At 35.9% G+C, this 6698-nt stretch overlaps 1 pseudogene; it reads right to left on the bottom strand.

The window, feature by feature from the left end:
* Nucleotides 1-5091: 5091 nt before the first annotated feature.
* On the bottom strand, nucleotides 5092-6488 carry LOC149209815 (peroxidase 57-like; annotated as a pseudogene).
* Nucleotides 6489-6698: the final 210 nt, after the last annotated feature.

Below are 6698 nucleotides of genomic sequence, written 5' to 3' on the forward strand. Positions count from 1 at the left end.
CCAAGACTGTTGAGGTTGATCTAATGTTGTTTAATTGCAAAGTTTTCATTGTTTCCATTGTCATTACGTTGATAGCTGCTCCCAAGTCTATTAATGTGTTAGGTACAGAGAAATTATTTATTGATATGGTAACCATTGGGATACCAGGATCAATATATTTTTCTATTACAGTTTGAGTAGACATGAGACTTGCTAATTTACCAATGACTTGGATTGTTGCAGGATCCTTTTTCTTTCTTTCTTTCATAATGCACAGTTCCTTTATTGTCTTTGCATATATCGGTATTTCTTTAATGGCTTTTAATAAAGGAATCTTAACATATGCATTTTTTAACTCATCTAAGATATCAAATTCAGGAAGGGTTATTTGATTTTGAATTTGTTGTTCTACCAACCTTTTAGGATAAGGTGGTGTTTGTGTAATATTTGCTCCTTTCTGATTTTGTACCTTAGTTTGTGCTGTTTCAGATGATTCCCCTTGTTCAGCTGGTTCTTCTATAATTGGAGGAGAATCCTTCTTAAGCACTTTTCCAGACCTTAAATGGACATCATCAAGAGGAAGAATTGAATATGCAGGATAATATGCTGCTTCCTCTACTGTATATGCAGATTTGTCCGCTTTGTTATTTGGATTTGCCACCGGTTGGGATGGTAATTGCGTTGGTCTGGGTTGATTTGAAGGTAACTGTAACTGTTGTGGTTGTGACAGTAATGGTGGTGGATTCTGCTGCTGGAATGGATATGCAGAATTTTGTTGCGGAAATGGCATGGATGGAGGATATTGCGGATATGAAAATGGTTGTTGGTACTGTTGCTGGTAATGCTGTTGATATTGTTGAGACTGTTGTGGCTGTTGGTTTCCATAACCATATCCTCTCCAACCTTGTGCAGGTTGTTGTGGATACTGTTGTGGAGGCCAAGCTTGCCATGGCATTGGAGGGGTCCAAGGATTATAAGATGGATAAGCATAATTTTGCTGAGGGACTTGTGGCTGATTCAGTTGTGGCATTCTAGGTGGCCATGGTCTTCTTGGTGCAACATAATAGAAGCCTTCTGCTCCTTGCATTTCTTCCATTGAATTAGTTTGTAAGTCTTTTAATGTTACACAATTTTCAGTGGAATGATTGCCTGTACAAAGACCACACACTTGAATGCTATCTAAAGGACAATCTCTCAAAGGATGTTTCTTTTTACATTTTGAACAAAATATTGCTAAGGCTTGTTCTTGTTCTTCCTTTTTCTTGTTTGCCTTTAGAACATCTACTTGTGTTCCTAATGTACTCAAAAGATCTGTTTTGAAATTTTCCAATAGACTTCCTATTTCAGCCCTTGTTATCCCTCCTGCAGCTGACTTTGCTGCTTTGGAACTCACTTCCCTTCTTCCGGCTTTTGATCTTCCTCTAGAATATTTCTGACATAACTCGACAATTTCATCAAATGGAAGATTTGAAATATCTCCTTTACCCATTACATTTAAAATGTCAAGGTATTCATCTCTTATACCTTTGAGGAAGATTGTGCGAACAGTTTCTTGATTTAGGGAATGTTGTTTAGACTTCTGAAGATTATATGCAAACCGTTCTAAATATTCTTCTAGATTTTCATCTTCTTGCTGTGTCATTCTAAACACATCTTCCTTTGAATCTCTAGATCTACAATAGGGCTGATATTTCTTAAGGAAGACAGTTCGCATATCATCCCAGGAGGCTATTGTTTGTTCTCCTAAACCCATAAACCATTTTAAGGCTGCTGCTTTTAATGTTGCAGGGAAAAGACGGAGCTTATGGACATCATCAGTATAGCCATATGTTCTACATAAGATATCGAATTCAAACATGAATGAATCCGGATCTTCTGTAGACATTCCATAGAAGTTTGGCAACACAGAAGGTGGAATGTTTTTCATCTTTACTTCTTCTCCTAGTATTGCACTTGTATCTATTATTGGGAAACCAAAAGTTGATTCTTGGTCAAGTCCATCTTCTTGTCTTTTCCTGTCATTTTCTTCCTTCCTATCATTTTCGTGCTTCCTTTCTTCTTCTCTCTTTCTCCTCCATTCTCTTTCTTGTCTTTCATTTTCAGCTCTTTGTTCTTCATCATTAAGATGAACGGATCCATGTCCTTCTGCCATTGTTTGAGTTGTTTCAATTTCAGGTGGAGGTTCAAGTTGTGGGAAGATAGGAGGATCGATGGATGGAAAAACAACTTGTTTCCCTTTCTCCTTTGGTTTTCCGGAAGTGGAGAATTTTTGCTTTGCCTCCCAAGCTGACAAAGTTTGCCCTTCAATCAAGGTTAATCTTTGGCCACTTCTTTGTTTTTCAATCAGCTCTTCAATGATTGGATTACCAGTAACAGGTGTATGTGATGATCCTATCTCTACTTGTGGGGGGTTTTTGATAAATCTACCTTGAGGATCTCTAACTCTAGGCATAAAGAAACATAATTAAAGAAATGAAATGTAACTAATGTTTTTGTGTATTTTGGATTTTATCTCTCTATTGATTATGCCGATATTTGCCTCCCCGGCAATGGCGCCAAAATGTTGAGCTAATTTATGTTCCTAAACTAACACAATTATTTACTATCAATCCGGGTTGTTTATTCTTGGAGGCAAATTCACTATTTGTGAAGATCAAATATAACCAAACTTTGAAAGATAAATGATTAAAAACTAAGAGAAAATATATCTTAAAACTCTTGATTCAATCAGCTTAAAAAAGGAAACATTGAAAGAGTTCTTGACTGAAGAAGTCTACTTCCACCTCAGTTATTACTTAATGAATTAGAGATGATAACCAGAAACTCAAGATGCATAAATCATACATGAAAAAGGCTCTTAACTTAAGAGACACTTAAGGTTTTCCAACATAACTCATTCATCTCAAGATATAAATCTAAATGGAAACAAACTATTTGCATGTAAACAAAAGAGACTAATTCTAATTTACCATTTCATAGAGAGAATGCCCAACTTGAACACTTGTTTCCCAACTCAATTAGATGATGAATAAACCATTAAAAAATGAAATCAATCACTATTCATAACCATGATGCAATCTGAAATAAGACTTTGAAAAACTAAAGCTACCATCAACCAGATTTGCAATGAAATAAAACTAGTTTAACTTGGAATTGTACTTAGCTTGGAGTGGGGGCCCTCCACCCTTGCCTTGCACACTTATGAAGATGATATCAGAAGCTTTATATCAGCCAAACATCCATGTATTGATCAGCAAAATGAAAGTAACACAAGTCTTCAAATTAAGTCTTCAAACCAAAAATATTACAACATAAAAGTATCATATGTCAATTGTGTTGAGCCATCAAAGTGTGGCTCTTAAATAAGGAGTTCATGAAACCAACTGATCTAAAATCACTCTAACAAACATATCTACTCTAATCCACCTATCCAAGTCGAATCCACCTCCCTCATCCCAAGAAATATGACTAATATCTTGGAATCCCAAAACAACCCTATTTAGATGGGATTTCTGGATGACTAGTCATGATTGACTAGCTCCAAAAAGGCATAATAAAGCTCGTTCTGTTGGAACCAAGCATAGGTGGCTTGGTCCTAGTTCCCAAGCTTTCTATTCATGCATCCCATTCGTGCTGAAGTGGCCTGCATCCATATCAACCATGAAGTGATTACGGGAATTTCTGAAATTGCCAAAATTGCACTTAAAATCAAACTTTTATAAAAACTTTAGAAATTGACAAATTAAAACTAAATACCTCATTAGACATCAAATATTCATTAAAAAGAAATGGATGAAGTGAAAATGAAGGATAAATGGATAGTTAGGTAAGTTTCTCAAAGAAAAATAAGATCAAAACTGAAGCCCAACAGGGATGTTGTTAAGCCTGGGTTACGATTAAGGTGAGATAAGAAACCAGTCGGCTCTAGCAAAATATCGAAGGGTAGATAAATTGGAACTGTATTTAAACGGAAGTAATCACATCGAGCCCTGATAACTCCCAATTGTACGAAAACTAAATTTTAATGAAACTATAATAGCAACAGACAGTAAGCATATAAATGAGTGATGGAAGCAGATAATTAAGCATATAAACGAATGACAGAAATGAATTAATATCTTCCATCCAACCCGCAAACCTTGGAACGAAATTATTTACATAATTGTGAGAGAGAAGTAACTCAAATACTTCTGGCATAGGTATTAGATTTGATAGAGAATTAATTCGAATGTAAAACCAATTATTGATAGCCAGTTTTGAGTGGGACTAAAAGCTGCAAATCTGTGTATATTCATATACAAGTTTGGAAATGCCGACAACAGAGTCATGCAAGTTCTCCAGGCAATTTTCTTTACCGAAATAGTAATTGTAGAGACATGGTAGTTTGGGATGCCAATGTCCATTCTATTATTCTATTATATTGTTGAGATTCAGCATTGGACCTTTCTATTTTAGGACTACGAAATAGAGAAGTGGTAGTGTGTAGAGATATGGTAGCTTAGGATGCCCATGGATATAAAGGATTAAGATAAAGATCAATCTATATAGATTTTTCTTTGTTTTTAAATAGGTTATATTAAATCTATAACTTCAAAACCTAATCAAATTTACCCAAACCGAACAAGATATTGTTCTAATTCTTCTGGTTCTCCTTCTTTTAGTGATTAATGGTGATGGTAGGCATTGTTCTTATTCTTGTTATTCTCCTTCTTGTAGTGGTTAATGATGATGGCGGATTCTCGGAAAACAAACATTATGCGTGGTGCATATAACATCATATATCCAAGGGGACTGGTTTAATCAGGCAGGTTTAAAGTGCAACGGACTCCAATTTTTGTAAAAGTAAACTAGAGGATTGCTTCCACTGTATCATAAAATTCCAAGGAAGTAGAAAGAATACAACTGAATGTTAAAACTGGCTATGGTTTTAACTAGACTCAACCATCTACCTGGTTTCAATACTTCATCCAGATAGCAAATTGCTATGTATAACTTCAAGACCCTGGCAGAATTTAGAAATCTATGCTCCGAAATTCTAGATATATATATATATATATATATATATATTTTTTTTTTCTACCATGAGATAGAAATATTTATTTTCAATGCCCACTAGCTATTGATTTTCCGACAATTTGCTGGGATCTCTCCTTGATTTCCCATCAATACATTGATATTTACCATTGTAGTAATGGAATTACTAAATGCAACTCGAAATTTGTTTACATCACCAGTGTATGTTCCTGCTAGGTCAGATGTAATATCCATAGATAGGAGTTCCTAATCAATCTGAAGGATCGTTATGTTGTGCAGGACTTCATGGTAAAACCCACTGTCAAAAGAGAAGGGGTTGCCCTTGGTGCCGTTGAGGAAAACCTTTGGATATTTTCGTATATCAGTGATTTGGTCTGGAGGAGGGCACACTTTCTTCATTGATGTCACAAGAGTTGGGTCCATGGATGGATCTGGCATACCACTATCCTGGAACTCGTAAACCCAGTCATTGAAGAATCCATAGTGAGCAAAACCTATTGTGTGCGCTCCTGCTCTCACAAATGAATAATAAGACCAACTATCAATGGACGCATTGGTTAAATAAGTTTAGCAGAGATGGTTCTCATCCTCCATCCCTTCTTATATATTTTATGATAATAACCATTAAATTCCACACAAACTATTTAATCTACACTTCATAGATAAGTGATAGGGCTAGTTTAAAAAACCTGATATTTTAGCAATAAAGATCCCAACTTGCACATATATTTACTTACCAAGTAATGTCGCTAAATCTGTTAGGTTTAGACCAATAGATTCAAACGCATTTAGTGCAGCATCAATGGAGAACATTGGACCTGGAATGTTGACATCGTCTATTTTTGAAACTAGGCCATCCCTTCGTCCTGTTGGTACTGGGTATTCAAGACCCCCTGACTGAATTTACAATCTCCAATTGTAAGTATTGTTTTCGCAACTAAAATCCTAAAAAAAATCACAAGGAAGATGCCCGAGCTTGATTGTTTACCATTGCAACTGCATCACAAGTAGCCAATGCGAGAATATCCGCACAGGAGACGATTCCTTTGCATCTTCTCTCCAAAAAATATTTTGTTTCGTCTATCAGATCGAATCCTCTGAGTGTCAAGTTGGGTACGACATCCTCCTCTGCAATGTTATCTTCTGTGCTATCGATCAGAACAGATGCATCACAGTCCTGTACATGATGATTGATTTCATTACATTAGAAAAATTTACTGTTTGAAATTTGACAAATTTAATCTAAGATGGGAAAATTTTGATACTCGAACAAAATAGTCATGAAAATGCAAACGCAGCAATCTCGCTGGCATGGACTTGTCCTTTAGAAACGATTTCTGCACTACACTTCAGACAAGTTCCTCTCCATTGGGACATGTCTTATTGTAGAAAGCTAGCTGCGTACGTTGGGCTACTGTAAAAGGTAACATTATGTTTAGAACGACGAAAGAGCCAAGTAATATCGATGCATCCATGACTTCACTGTTGTGATCAAGATCAAGATCTGACTGCTAACTTGTTGTGAACTGATATTAATACCTAATCATGAGCTGATCAGGAGGGTTGTCAATCGATTATCCACAACCATAGGTAAATAGAAGAGACCACGCAAAAAAAAAAAAACTAAATTAAAGAATGACCAGAAACTGCATGAAATCTGTAGAAAGCCATAAACAATCCCCGTA

The sequence above is a fragment of the Pinus tabuliformis genome, chromosome 1_2, assembly GCF_031772625.1.
Source record: "Pinus tabuliformis cultivar Carrire ecotype Pingquan chromosome 1_2, CPIR1, whole genome shotgun sequence".
NCBI classification, from domain to species: Eukaryota; Viridiplantae; Streptophyta; class Pinopsida; order Pinales; family Pinaceae; genus Pinus; species Pinus tabuliformis.